We start from the raw sequence: 15,724 nt of genomic DNA on the forward strand, positions 1-15,724 counted from the left end.
CTACTGAACCATGTCCTGCGTCTTCCCCAGGCCTTGTAACCACCCCTACCTGCTCATCCTGCTCTCTCCCCTAGGAATGAATGCTTTTCTCCTGATTGCCTGTTTGGAAAACTTCTATCTTCCCACCCCATTGGAGTTTTCTCTATGATGCCTTGCTGATCACCTTGTGTGTGCTCTCCCCATACTCTGCACAGGCTCTTTATACACGCTCCCCAAATATAAATATTTATGAATTTGTAGAGAAGACTGGGAAACCCTGGGGAGCTGGCAAGGACAAACATTATGAAAGGCCCTAAGGACAGGTTAAGGACTCGTTGACTTTATTGTAAAGGCTATAGAGGGACTCTTGAAGAATTTCAGTGTAAGGGTAACAAGATCAGATTTTCCCATTAGAAAGTACACTGTGGCCATATACTGGCAAGATGAGCAAGTGGGATGACAAAATGAGACCAGAAGCAGACTATTGCATTAGGCTAGTTAGGACATTATGGGAGCTTAAAGCATTCAACGCATGCACACACACACACACACACACACACACACACACAAATACACAAATAATAGAATGGAGAAGAAAGGATGGGTTCAGAAAGACTTAAACAGTTCCTAACCAATGAGCAGTGTGTAGGGGAAAGCAGTGCAGTGTGAGAAAGTGAGGCAGACAATAGAATCGAGGACCCTTCCCATTTCTGGTGAGTATCAGGTGGATAGTGGTGCAATTCACTAATGCGGGCATATGGAATTAACATATGGGAGGTATCTTTTCACATCACCCATTTTAACAACAACATTCCTAAATTTTTTTATGTACCAACACTGTGCTTTCCATTTTACAAATTAATCTTTTGTTCTCTATTGTTTACCTTTTAGTTTATTAGTTTTCCTTTTGGAATATAAATTAATTTTGAACCTCCTAACTAGCTGTAGTAGGGCTGCAGTGGAAGATTAGATATTTCCATACACTATTCCTATAGCTTGAATAACCGTGTTCCCTCATGGGCAGTGCTGTGGTAGGAGCCAGCTGGATGATCTGGGGGAACATGCTGCTTAGCGGCTCAGAAGAAATTAAAACAGGGGCAAATACGGAGTTGGGTTTTTTTTCCCCCTCATTGCCTTACCATCTCATCATGTCTCTGTTGTCCTACTACCTAATTCTTTGATTTCCACTTACTAGATACCCAAGAAATATTTCCTTAATTTTTCATATTTTCCTCATAAATAGGCAATAGTAAGCTTTCTTCAATTGATAAAGAAGCTTTAGATCCTTCTAAACATGTGAAGCTTTGCCAGTTTTTTGGTTGTTATTTTTTAGTAAATTTCCTCTTTTGCCATGTATTTTTTTTAAAGGAGAAAAACTCCACACTGAGCTTTGTTTACAAAGAGTACCTGTTTTTTGCTCCACTTGTCCTATATCACCCTATCTTACTTTTAAGTTTGACTCCATAAATGAATTTGCCTATTTAAGCCTTTTTACAATCATTTTCAGAGTATGAATGACATAGGAGAAAGCAGGGGATTTGATGTATTTCACATAAACCAAAAAAATCATTGCCAAATCCTTTTCATTGACTTAAAAATACATTCATTTAACAAATATTTATTGACCATTTATTGTATGCCAAAGCACAAATCACTGCCCTGAAGGAGCCTACATTCTAGAGGGGGGAAAGCAGACAATCAAATAAAGGCTAAAAAAAATAAATAAATAAAGCAGAAAGGGGAACAGTCCTGGCTTATGACTGTTGGGTTAGCACAATAAACAATAATGTCCCTTTTCACTCTCCAGTTGTGGCAATTAGAAAATAAATTATATGGCCAAACTCAGCACTGGGGGTTAGGTGGGGAGACATTGACATTTTAGCTAGAGTAGCTAGGGAAGGCCTCACAGAGGAAAAAAAAAAACACATTTAACTTAAGACCTGAAGGAGATGAAGAAGGGAATACGACAGACATCTCAGGGATGGTTTCCAGGTACAAAGGCCCTGAAGTGTATTCATACCTGGTGTGTTCCAGGAACAAGAAAAAAGGCAGCACCGTAGAAGGAGAGGTTTGAGGATGACAGTGAAAGTAGATGGGAGCTAAGAAGTAAGTGGAGGTTGGGGTGGGTAGATCTAAAGCCTTTTTGATCACAGTATCCTGAATGAGGTGGAATTGCAGGATTTTCAGCAAATGAGTAACTTGTTCTGATTTGTATTTTTTTTGTGATTTGTATTTTAATAGGATCTTTGTGCCTGCTGTGTGGAGAATAGACTGTAGAGAAGACGGGATAAAGGCAAGGAGACTAGGTTAACACTTAGAAAGAATGACCCAGACTGGAAATGTTGGTGGCTCAAAATAGAGTGGTAGCAGTTGAAGGAATGAGAAATGGTTGGATTCCTGTATAAGTGGCTATAAGTGAAAGGAATGAGAAAACATGCTTTGAGTTTAGGCTTGAGCCACTAGAGGAATGGGTTTCTTTTTTCACTGACATGGATAAAACTGTGAGATGCAAGTAGGTTTGGTGGGATATTCAGGATCTTAGCATTAGATCTATCAATTTTGAGATGTCCAATAGATATCCATGTGGATGTCAAGTAGACAGAAAAGCACTGGAGAATCATTAATTATTACAGATAAAGTTAAAAGCCGTGACGCTAGATGAAATCACAGAGAATGAGTGAAAATAGAAAAGGTGTGTAGGAATCAATCCCTGGAACACTTCTATGATTACAGGTTAAGGAAATATGAAAAAATAAATAAAATAAAGATATTTTCAGACAGGTTGAGAACAATCGTCAAATAGTGGGATTATGAATATTTTCTCTATTTTTCTAAAATTGATAGGCAATACATTTTTGTATTATTATAATTTGATTTATATTCAGTAAAAGTTTTTAGTTCAATGGGTTTTTGATAATTTATAAAATCATTTGTATTTCCTTGATATTGGTTGTGATCTTTCATTCATGATTTTATTAAAAAGAAAGACTCAAATTTAATAAGTCTGACTAGGGGTTTATCTATCTTAATTCTTTCGAAGAACAGCTCCTGGTTTTGTTGGTCTGTTCTACAGTTCTTCTGATCTCTCTTTCATTGAGTTTTGCTCAAATCTTTATTAACTCTCTTCTGCTTGGTGTAGGTTTTATTTGCTATTCTTTCTCCAGTTCCTTTAGGTGCAAGGTTAACTTGTGTATTTGAGATTTTTCCAATTTTTTGAGGGAGGCTTGTATTGCTAAGTATTTCCCTCTTAGGGGGCACCTTTGCAGTATCCCAAAGATTTTGAACAGTTATACTTCAATTTCTGTTAGTTTCCATGAATCTTTTAAATTATTCTCTAATTTCTTGATTGACCCATTCATCTTTTAGTAGGATGCTCTTTAACCTCCAAGTGTTTGAGTTCCTTTGGAATTTCTTCTTGTGATTGAGTTCTAGTTTCAAAGCATTGTGGTCTGAAAATATGCAGGGGGTAATCCCAATCTTTTGCTATGGCTTGAGACCTGATTTGTGACTCAGTATGTGGTCTGTTCTGGAGAAAGTTCCATGTGCACTTCAGAAGAATGTGTATTCAGTTGCATTAGGATGGAATGTTCTGTATATATCTGTGAAATCCATTTGGTCCAGTATGTCATTCTCAAGGCCCTTGTTTCTTTGTTGATCTTCTGCTCAGAAGATCAGTCCTTTGCTGAGAGTAATGGGTTCTGATAATTTATATAAACTTTAATACTATTATCCAAACAAGATACAGAATATTTCCATTACTCCCCAAACCCTCTTTTACAGCTCTTTCTGATCTACTTCCACCCCCAGACACACATAACAATTTTCTGACTTCTATCACTATAGATTGTTTTGCTTTTCCTTGGCATTATGTCTGCAGTATACATGATTACATTTTGTTGCATTTATCAGCCCTTTGTTCCTATTGACTGCTGGGTAGTGTTCCTTTGTATGAATAGAATGGGATTGGTTTCTTTTTCTTCTGATAGGCATTTGGACTGTTTCCAGTTTTAGGCTAATCTGAATAAGACTGCTGTGGACCTTACTGCACAAGCCTTGTTGTGGATATGTGTTTACATTTTGTAGGAATAGAATTGCTGGGGAGAGGGTTGATGTAATCTAACTTTATCAGAAATAGCCAAAAACTTTTGAAAAACATACCGTTTTACAATCCACATGTAAAATATTTTAAACAGGAAATAAGGCAAATGTTTTGGAAAACAACTAAAACTGAGAATTGTATAATTTTAATATTCATTGCACTCCTTAATATAAATCTCTGATCTAAAATCTTGTCAAAATACTCTAAGTGGTAGTTTTTTAAGATCTTAACTTGGCAGTTTGTGGAAGATGCAGCTTGATAAGTGCTGCTGGGACAGTCTGTGAAGAGACTGTTCATTACTTAATTAAGTATTATATGCAAATTAATTTAATAAATTCTTGGCTCAAGCAGAGATGAGAAGGAACTCTCTCAACTCCTTGGCATAGGTGGGAAGCTACATTCCTAACAGGAGTAATCCCAGGCTGTGCTCTGTACTCCTCTTTCAACTCCCCGCCCGCCCCCCCCCTCCAGCCTTTTTTAAATTCAGGCTTCATCCATTTGAATTAAAAGTGTTTAAGACCTGGAGACTGAGTAGTACAGACAGCCAGGAGAATGATCTTCCTCGCTGACTAGTGGGAAGGGGCATAGATAGAATATTCTGTTGTTGAAACAGAAGAGGTTACAGCAGCTTAGGGAAAGAAAGCAGAGAAGCCAAGATGCCAGCCTTTCCTGGTGACAGACAAGTGTTCCCTGTCAGAATAAGAATGTGCCTTCAGAGGACACTTGTGATGAGCACTGGGTATTGTATGTCAGGGATGAATCACTGAATTCTACTCCAGAAACCAATATTGCACTGTATATTAACTAAGTACAATTTTTTTAAATGCCTTTAGATGTGTTTGTTTAAACACTTGTCCCAATGCTCCAGTGCATTTTAGTTTTTCAGTGTTTAAATTTGGCTATTTTAATGAGGTTACAATTTTGATAAATACCAAAAGGTGAATATTAATTACCAGGAGGTCTTAAACTCTGTACACTACATACAACTCAGGAAAAGCCTATCCTTTGTAGTTTAATGCTCTAGTTAAAGTTGAATTTCTACCTAGATGCAAAGAAGCCAGAATTTTAAATCAGTGATTTTCAGGGACGCCTGGGTGGCTCAGTGGTTGAGCATCTGCCTTCAACCTGGGTGATGATCCTGGGGTCCTGGGATCGAGTCCCACATTGGGCTCCCCACAGGGAGCCTGCTTCTCCCTCTGCCTATGTCTCTGCCTCTCTCTGTGTCTCTCATGAATAAATAAATAAAATCTTAAAAAAAATCAGTGATTCTCAATTTGGGAGGCAGGGGAGGAAGGCAGAACTTTTGACTCATGCCCCAGGATACATTTGACTGTGTGGATATGCTTTTTGTTGCTAAAATACAGGGGCAGATGCTACTGGCATCTAATGCATAGATGCCAGGGATGCTGCTACAAACCTTACAATGTCCAGGACAACCCTCCCGCCCAACACACAGTAAAGAGTTATCTAGCTCAAAATGTCAATAGCACCACTGTTGGGAAACCTTGTGTCAAAAAAAATCTGTGTAAGGTCTGAGGAGAATGCACTTAAAACTAAAATTACAGACCTGACATTATTTGTATATTAGGAGATTAGGGTCTATAACCAATTAACTAAAAAGGACCTGGCATACATTGAGGGTAGAACTAAAGTAGGAAAGAACAGGCTTTAAAAGGTATAGTGAGTTTTGCTTTGGTTTTAGGGATGTGGAAATGAAGATTCTCACAGGAAATATTGTGGTCTCAATGAAACTGTAAGGGAAGGGCAAATTGCTATTTTAACTTATTCTTAGGGTACAGTATCTTGCTAAAATGTGAGAGAATGTTCTCTGAATCACACTACTGAGGTAGTTCCAGCCTCATGCTATCTATGATGAGATGCTCTTTTTTCTGTTCTATCACTATGATAAACCTAAAATTGTTATTATTGTTGCTATCTGTTCATCCCACTGGACTGTAAGCTCTATGAAAGCAGGAAATATATTATATACTGTATACCCAGTGCCTGCTGTTGCAAAAGTTGATGTGGGAAACAAAGGCAAAAGAAAAAATAAATTTTCTACCTATAGCCCATTGACAAGTCCTTGAAATAGGCAGAGTGACATTCCTTTAGGAACTCAGCTGCCTGGATGTTAATAATATGCTAAAGACAAAAAGCAAGCTTAGGCTAACCTCCAGGATCCTGTAGGTCTACTTTAATGTATAAAAATTCCTTTGGACACTTTCTTTACCCCCTAAGATACATGTTGGCAGTCATCCAAAGCATATGACTCAGTGATATACATCTGAAGGGTCTCATGATTAAGATTTTATTAGACAGCAATAATTGAGCTTTTCCCAACAATAGCTAGTCCTCTTAAGGTCCTAGAAACTTTGCTTCCAAAATACCTAGGAGGCTAACACTATCCCTAACCCCTTCCCAATTTGAAAGTTTATAATGGGCCACTCCTCATGACCCCACTGAAGCTTTATGCCCACAGGTCTTATCTGTGGTTTAATAAAACCACCTTTTTTTGCACTGAAGATTTCTCAAGAAATGTTTCTTAGCTGTCAGCTTCAAACCCTAATGTCTTTCCTACATCAAAAGTCATCAATAAATATTGATATTTTTGAAGTACATAAATGAATTAAACATTTCTATAGCTTGAAGTCTCACTATAATCTCTATATTTAATATCCCTGAACCTTCATTTTTTATATCATCTAAAGGGAACCTTCCTGAGAAAATTAATACATTATTTCTTCTTTGTTCTATGAATCTAAGAAAAATTCATCCTAAAACATTGTCCCTACCTTTGTTTGGGGGCAAGAGAGAAAAAAAATGGGCCTCTGTGAATGAGAGAAGGTATTAACTTTGGAGATATGGCCAATTTACCTACAGTGACAAAGAGAAAGATGAAACACATGAAAAGGTTCAGTAAGAGAAGAAAAGGGCTATGACTCATTGCACCTCTCAAGTCCCAACAAATAAGAAAAGATTTCAAGGAGCTCAGAACAGGGATTCTGGTTAAAGATGGCAGGAGATTAGGGAGGCCGCTGAATTCCCTTCTTCCCACAGACTCACCAAATCTAGAGCTATGTATGGAATAATTCACTCTGAAAGAAACCCAGAAACTGGCTGAGTGACCCCTACATGTCAGGTAGAAAAAAAAAAACCCACATCAAAATTGGTCACCACTATCTCTGGGAAAGAAGTTTGGGCATATATCTGGAACCCTACCTTTTGTGGCTAAAGCCCAGAGGCTATCCTTTGATAGCCTGGCTCTGTTAACCAGCAGCACTGTGTTTGTGGGTTTAGTGGGACTGTGGCAAACAAAGAGAAGGTTCTTGGCTAGCACTGAGGGAGTGGATTAGAGGTATCTATCTTCCAGTCTTCCTAAAAGGGGCTTACTTGAATACTTGAAAACTGTTCCCTGTAGATCTGTCTTCCATTCAGCCTGCATCTAGGTGCTGACTGAGATTTTCCTCCTTTGAAATGCTAACAAGTTTTGGTACACCCTCAATTACAAAGATACATGTTCCAACAATCACAAAGTTTTCAGAGAGGACAAAAAGCTAGAGTTAGGCTGAACGACAAGTTTTTCATTTCCTGCACCCCTTCAAGATGGGGAGAGTGGACTGCTTAATCCACAGAAAACAACATAGATCAAAAAAAATATGAAGAAACAGAGGAATATGTTCCAAAAGAAAGGACAAGATAAAACTCCAGAAACAACCCTTAATGAAATGGAGATTAATTATTTACCTAATAAAGAGTTTAAAGTTATGAGATTCCCGTGTGGCTCAGTGGTTGAGTGCCTGCCCTAGACCCAGGGCATGATTCTGGGTTCCTGGGATCGAGTCCCACATCTGGCTCCCTGCATGGAGCCTGCTTCTCTCTCTGCCTCTCTATGTGTCTCTCATGAATAAATAAAATCTTTTTTTTTAAGTTTAAAGTTATAAAGATGCTCACCAAAATCAAAAGAACAATGCGTGACCAAAGTAAAAATTTCAACAAAAAGATAGAAAATATGAGAAACTATCAAACAGAAATCAGAGAAGAATACAATAACTGAACTGAAAAATTCAGTAGAGGTGTTCAACAACAGACCAGATGAAGTGGGAGAAAAGATCAATAACTCAAAGAAGGAACATTGGAATTCATTCAGAGAAGAAAAAAAAAATACAGTGAAGACAGCAAAAGAGACTTATGGAACATCATCAAGCAGACCAATTTTCACATTATAGGAGCTCCATAATGAGAAGACAGAGAGAAAAGAGCAAAACACTAATCTGAAGAAATAATGGTTAAAAACTTCCCTAACCTGGGGGGAAAAAAGAAAACAGAAATCCAGATCCAGGAATCCCAGAGAATTCCAAATAAGATAAATTCAAAGACTCACACTGGGACACACATTATAATTAAATTGTCAAAATTTAAAGACAAGAAGAGAATCTTAAAAGCAGCAAGAGAAAAGTAACTATTTATAAGGGAACCCCCATAAGACTATAAGCAGATGTTTTAGCAGAAGCTCTGAAGACCAGAAGGAGTGATGCAATATATTCAAAGTGCTAAAGGAAAAAAAAAACTTTCCAACTGAGAATACTCTACCTGATAAAGTTGTCCCTCAGAATTGAAGGAAAGATACTTGTTTTCCAGACAAGTAAAAGCTAAGGGAGTTCATCACCACTTGACTGGGCTTATAAAGAAATGATGAAGGGAGTTATTCAAGATGAATAAAAACGACAAGGAAAACCTAACAGTATAAATCTCATTGGTAAAAGTAAATCCATAATTAAGAATATTCTAATGTTGTAATAATAGTGCATACTAACTTATAAATCTAATATGAAAGTGAAAGACAAAAGTCAACCTATGCCTACAATAATTTATTAATGAATGCAAAGGTGAAAACATGAACTGTGCTATAAAAAGGTAGAGCTTTAACATATGTTTAAATGTAAGTTGCTACCAATTTAAAATAGACTTATAAATATATGATGTTTTATAGAACCTTCATGGTAACTTCAAAGCAAAACCTATAATAGATACACAAAGGCAAAATAATGGATTCTAAGCATATCACAACAGAAAATCATAAAATCACAGAGGAATAGAGGAAGAGAAAAAGGAGCAAAGAAACTGTAGAATATCCAGAAGACGATGAACAAAATGACGACAGTAAGTACCTATACTTATCAATAATTATTTTAAATGTAAATGGATGAAATTCTACAATAAGAGTGGCTGAATGGATAAAAAACAAAAAACAAAAAACAAAACAAGAAGCAACTGCCACCTAAAAGAGATTCACTTCAGCTTTTAGGACACACATAGATTGAAAATAAAGAAATGGGGAAAGATATTCCAAGCAAAAGGAAATCAAAAGAAAGCAGCAGTAGCTATACTTATATCAAATCAAAGACTTCAATAACAAGTCATCATATAAAGAAAAGGATCAATCCAACAAGAGGATATAACATTTGTAAGTATTTATATACCCCAGAGTTACCTAAATATATAAAACAAATATTAACAGACCAACAGGCCAGTAGGGTAAAATAAATAATACAGTACAATAATAGTTGGCGAATTTAATACCCTGCTTTCAACAATGCATAGATCATCCAGGGAGAAAATCAGATAAGGAAATATAGGACTTTAAGTACATATTAGACCAAAATAGAATTAGATCAAATAGGCCTAAAGGACACTTACAGAATATCCCATCCCCAAACAGCAGAATACATATTCTTCAAGTACACATGGAACATTTGCCAGGATAGATCATCTGATAGTCCACAAAACAAATCTTAACACGTTTAAGAAGACTGAGATCAGACCAATCATCTTTTTTGATCACAATGATATAAAACTAGAAATCAACAAGAGGAAAATGAGAAGATCTGGAAATATGTGGCAATTAAACAACACATTTCTTTGACCCAGTGGTTATTTAAAGGAAATCAAAATGGAAGTAACTTATCCAAGTTAACATATGAAACATATGAAAAAAACACAATATTAAATATTGTGGGATACAGCAAAAGCAATTCCAAAAGTTATATGCATTTATTGCTATCAATAAGAAGTTAGATCAAATAAACAATCTACACCTTAAGGAACTAGAAAAATTAGAAAAAGCTAAGCACAAAGTTAGCAGGAGGAAGGAAATAATACAGATAAGAGTGCAAATAAATGAAATAGAGACCAGAAAAAAAGAATAGAAAAGATAAACAAAATGGACAAGTCTTTAGCTAGACTAAGAAAAAAAAAAAGACTCAAAAATAAAAGCATAGACAATATATCCGATACTATAGAAAGACATAAAATCATATGAGACTACGATGAACTGTTAAATGCCAAAAAAATTACATAATCTAGAAGAAATGGATGTATTTTTAGAAACATACAATTTACCAAGCTTGTATCAGGCAGAAAAAGAAAATCTGAACAGAGCAATAATGCATAAAGAGATTGAATTAGTAGTCATGAAACTCCCAACAGGAAACTTCAGGACCAGATGGCTTCACTGGAGAATTCTACCAAACATTTAGAATAATATCAATTTAGAATAATCAACACCAATCCTCAAACTCTTCCAAAATATTGTGGTAAAGGAAGCACTTCCACACTCACGAGGCCAGATACCAAAACCAGATAAGGATACCACAAGAAAAGAAAGCCATAGACCATTATTCCTGATGACTGTAGATGTAAAAATTCTCAACAAAGTATCAGTAAGCTGATTGAATTACTAAATTAACAAATTCAAGAACACAGTAGAAGCATTATATACCATGACTAAGTAGGATTTATCCCTGGGATGCAAGAATGGTTCAATATGCAAAACTCAGTAAATAAAGTACATTTTATCAATAAAATGAAAGATTAAAATTGCACAATTGTTTTAATAGATGCAGAAAAACCTTGTGACAAGATACAACATCCTTTTGTGATAAAACCCCCCAACAGACTGGGTATAGAAGAAACCTCCCTAAATATAATGAAGGCCATATACAACAAACTAACAGTTAGCATTATGCTCAATAGAGATCAATTCAAAGTGTTTCCCCCTAAGATTGAGCACAAGGAAAAGATGCTCACTCTCACCAGTCCTATTTTCAATATATTTCTAGAAGTTCGAGGTAGAGCAATTAGGCAAGACAAAGAAATAAAAGGCATCCCAATAGGAAAGGATGAATTAAAATTTTCTTTTTCCTGTAAATAGGATTCTTTATCTAGAAAATCACAAAGGATAAGTTTAAAAAAAAACTGTTAATTTTAACTAAGTGGCAGGATACAAAATCCACGTAGAGAAATCAATTGCATACATTTGCACTAATGATGGCACACCTAAAATATTCACTTAATTCCCAATAGTATCAAAAACAATAAAAAGCTTAGGAATAAATTTAACCAAGGAAGTAAAAGATCTATACAATGAAAACTACAAAAATTACTTGTAAAAAATCAAAGACATTAACAAATGGAAAGACATCCCATGTTCATAGATTGGAAGAATATGGTTAAATGTCCATACTACCCAAGCCATCTATAGACTCAATGGAATTCCCATCAAAATACCTAGGCATATATCACAGAAATAGAAGAAATAATCCTAAAATTTGCGTGGAACCATGAAAGACCCCAAAATAGCCAAAGCAATCCTAAAAGAAAAGAGCAAAGTTAGAGGTATCATGCTTCCAGATTTCAAACTATACTACAAAGCCATAGTAATAAAAACACTATGATACTGGCACAAAAATAGACACATTAACCAATGGGACAGAATAGAGAGCCTGGAATCTAACCCTGGCATATACAGTTAACCAATATTTGACCAGAGAGCCAAGAATATCTAATGGGGAAAGGATATCTCTTCATTAAGTGGTGCTGGGAAACTGGAGAAACACATGCAGAACATCAAACTCGAAAGCTTATGCACAGCAAACAAATCAACGGAGTGAAAAGGCAACCTACAGAAAATATTTGCATATCTTATATCTCATAAAGATTGATATATCTAAAATATATAAAGAACACATACAACTCAATAGCAAAAAACCAATTCGTTAAAAACGGGTAAAGGACCCAAATAGACTGTTTTTTTTTCCAAAGAAAACCTACAAATGGCCAACAGGTACATGAAAAGGTATTCAGTATCACTAATCATCAGGAAAATGTAAATGAAAACGACAATAAAATATGACCTCATTCTTATTATATGGTTATCTTCAGGGAAAAAAAGAATATGAGAAGTGTTGGCAAGGCTGTGGAAAAGAAGAGAACTTTGCACACGATAGGGAGTGTAAATTATTACAGTCACTACAGAAAACAGTATGGAGGTTCCTCAAAAATTAAAAAAAATAGAACTATCATTTTATCTGGCATATTTCTGGGTATATATATATATTCAAACAAATGAAACCACTATCTTGAAAAAATTTATACCCCTGCATGTTCATTGCATTATTTATAATAGCTAAGACATGGATATAACCTAAGTGTCCATTGACAGATGAATGGGTAAAGAAAATATATACATACATTTTGTGTATACATACATATGCAGAAATATTCCGTCATAAAAATGTAGGAAATCCAGCATGGGTGGACCTTATGATAAGTGAAATCAGTCCAAGAAAGACACATATTTTGCGATTTCACTTATATGTAGAATCTAAAAAAGAAAGCATTTCATAGATGCAGAGAACAGATTGATGGTTGCCAGATTCGGCATGTGGGAGAAATGGGTTAATGGCATGAAAAGGTATAAACTTCCACTTCTAAAATAAAGAAGTCATTGGAAGGTAATGTACAGTATGGTGACTAAAGCCAATAGTGCTGCATTGTGTACTTGGAAGTCGTTAGTGGAGTAGACTTTAAAGTTCTCATCACCAGGAAAAAGTTGTAACAATGTGTAGTGATGACTGGATGTACTAATCATTTTGCAATACATAAGTATTTGAAAAACCATGTTGTACAACTAACTCTCATGTGATGTTCTATGTCAAGTATATCTCAATAAAACTGGAAAAAATGAAAAAAATATCGGGATGACTGTGGCAAGAACATTTGATGCAGTTCCTTATTGATTATGTGTAGGTACCTTTATTGTTGAATAGTCTGGCTTATTTTTCTCCTTCTGGGTTCTTTGGAAGAAGGAATATAGGAGTTTAGATCTATTTGTTCTGAAAATCACAACTTGAGAAGCGTGTCTCAAACTGACCGCCAGAGAGTAAAGAGGAAATAGACTTCAGGAGAAGCTTACAGGTAAGGGGTCAGAGGAGCCAGCAGTAACGAAAGCATTAAATAAGGGAAGAGGATGCATTCTGGATAAGTAATGCAAATGATAGTAGTTATAACCATGACAAAATAAGCATGATAAGCTTAAGAATATCAAATGGGAAAAAAAAACCCTACTGCCATAGAAAAGAAAACCAAAACAAAATATTCAGATAATCTTCTTATGACACAAGGGCTTCATACTTTTTCAATTGTGATGTTATTTGTAGTTCTCTACTGGGTTTAATGAAATATGTTACCAAATCGGCATCTTTGAAATTGGAGATTACCTGTGTGTGTGTGTGTGTGTGTGTGTGTGTAACTATCATTCCTGTTTCAGAGAGGATTTAAAGTCACTGAATCAATATTTACATTTCATCTCTGGCCCTAACTAAAATCTCTGTGATTTTTTTTTTTTTTTAGGTCTTTGGAAGATACTTCATACTTTCATCTGCTCAGAGAAAACTATCAATTTTTGCCATAGTGAAGAAAAAGAAAGCTGGAGAATCACTGTCAGAGCTTTTGGATGTTTCTTATCATTGAGAAATTAAGCAGAGCCAAGTACATCTGGCAGCCTTAGCAAAATGTATGGCTACTAATTTTATATATTTTATGATTGAAATTTTTATGATTTGAGAACTTATTTGTAAAGACTTGTAAAGCTACAGATAATAAACTTATTTACACATTAAGTAATTTTCATTTAAATGACCCTGTTCTTTTATTATACTTACCAAGCTTTTTTTTATAACAAAAACATTTGTTTTATTCGTTTACTACCCTTCTTTCTATACTAGACTGTGAGCTCCATAAGGACAGGGACCATATTTTTCATTCACAACTATAAACATAGAAAAATACCCAGTACTTAATAAATGTATTACAAATACATGAATTAAAGGCTTGTTTAATTGGTAGGACTTTGAAAACCGAATATAGGTGTCAAAGTAAAAAAACTCATTTCTGGAAATTTCCACTTTTTAACATTATTCATGTTTTCTGAGATGTCAGTAGCTACATTGAGGGTCTTGCGTGATCACTACTTGAGTATGAAAACTTAAAGCATAGTTAACTCCCTTGTCAGCCTTTTACAAAATATAGTTAACACTAAGTGTGGGTTAATACATTGACCCTCAAAATTTTAGGAAATTGGGCAGCCTGGGTGGCTCAGCGGTTTAGCGCCTGCCTTCGGCCCAGGACATGATCCTGGAGTCCCGGGATGGAGTCCCACATCGGGCTCCCTGCATGGAGCCTGCTTCTCCCTCTGCCTGTGTCTCTGCCTCTCTTTCTTTCTCTCTCTCATGAATAAATAAATAAATAAAAAATCTTAAAAAAAATTTTAGGAACTTGATGCTGAGTAAATTAAAAACATTTCACTGAAAAGTTTTTATTCTATTGTAATTAGGCATTCAAACACATTTTTTTTCTTCTTCTTCATGGCTAGTATACTCTACTTCTTACACAACTGGCTGGTGGTTAACATGATTGGCACATTTCTGACAACCCCTTTCCCAGTTGCCAACACCTCTTAGTAAAGGTAATACATAAAGAATAATGCTTAACCCTAAGATCCCTTAAAAACCCTCTATCATCTGAAATACTCCTAAGTCTGTTGCCTCAGTTGACCTGCCTGGTAACTGAGGATCCTGGGAAGTAGGACCATTGACTGATTTAGCAGATTTCTCAGCTTAGAGTTGATTTCCCTCTCCACGAATGTCCTTATTGTTAAAGTGCTATTTTGGGCTGTTTTAGAGAGATTTGGCAGTTTCTTGGAGTTAGGAAAATTTTCCTAAAGCTTTGATATCAGGAAAAAAAGTAATGGCAAGTCCTTTCAATATCATATTTGAAAGGCGCTTCTCAAACTTTACTGTGCACCCGAATTACTTGGTGATTTTATTTTTTATTTTTTTTTCCTGGTGATATTTTTTAAATGTAGATTTTGACTCTACACATCTGGCGTGGGAGCCCACATTCCAAATTAACAGCTCTCAGGTGATGGCAGTGCTGCTGGACAATGCTGCACATTTTGAGTAGCAAGGTGGAAGGTCAAATTGTTGAAAGCTCATGTGAAAGCTCATAGCACTTGCTAGGGCGGTGGTTCTCAAACATGGCTGCACATTAGAATCACCTGGGGAGGTTTTAAAAATCTTGCTGCTCAGGCCTTAACTCGGTTTCCAATTAAGTCAGACTATTGGGGGGTAAGACCTAGTTATCATGTTTTTTAAAACTCTCCAGCTGTTTCTAATATGCTCTAAGGGAATATAGCTTTGTTTGCACAACTGATTAGGGCCATTTTACAGTTCTGTAAACTGGTAAGGTGTGATGGTTTTATTGCCCTGTAGGATTTTAATCAGTTTTTTTAAATCTAATTTGGTATTT

The 15,724-nt window shown here is 35.8% G+C and overlaps 1 long non-coding RNA gene across 2 annotated transcripts in view; it reads left to right on the plus strand.

Moving 5' to 3' along the window:
- LOC144293753 (uncharacterized) overlaps positions 1–14,037 on the plus strand; it is a 325,436-nt gene extending 311,399 nt beyond the window's left edge. For both annotated transcript variants that reach the window (XR_013360986.1, XR_013360987.1), the window contains one exon: positions 13,769–14,037. This is a non-coding gene — a long non-coding RNA (uncharacterized LOC144293753). The remainder of the gene's footprint in view (positions 1–13,768) is intronic.
- The last annotated feature ends 1,687 nt before the right edge of the window (positions 14,038–15,724 follow it).

This window comes from Canis aureus, chromosome 22, assembly GCF_053574225.1.
Source record: "Canis aureus isolate CA01 chromosome 22, VMU_Caureus_v.1.0, whole genome shotgun sequence".
Classification (NCBI taxonomy): domain Eukaryota; kingdom Metazoa; phylum Chordata; class Mammalia; order Carnivora; family Canidae; genus Canis; species Canis aureus.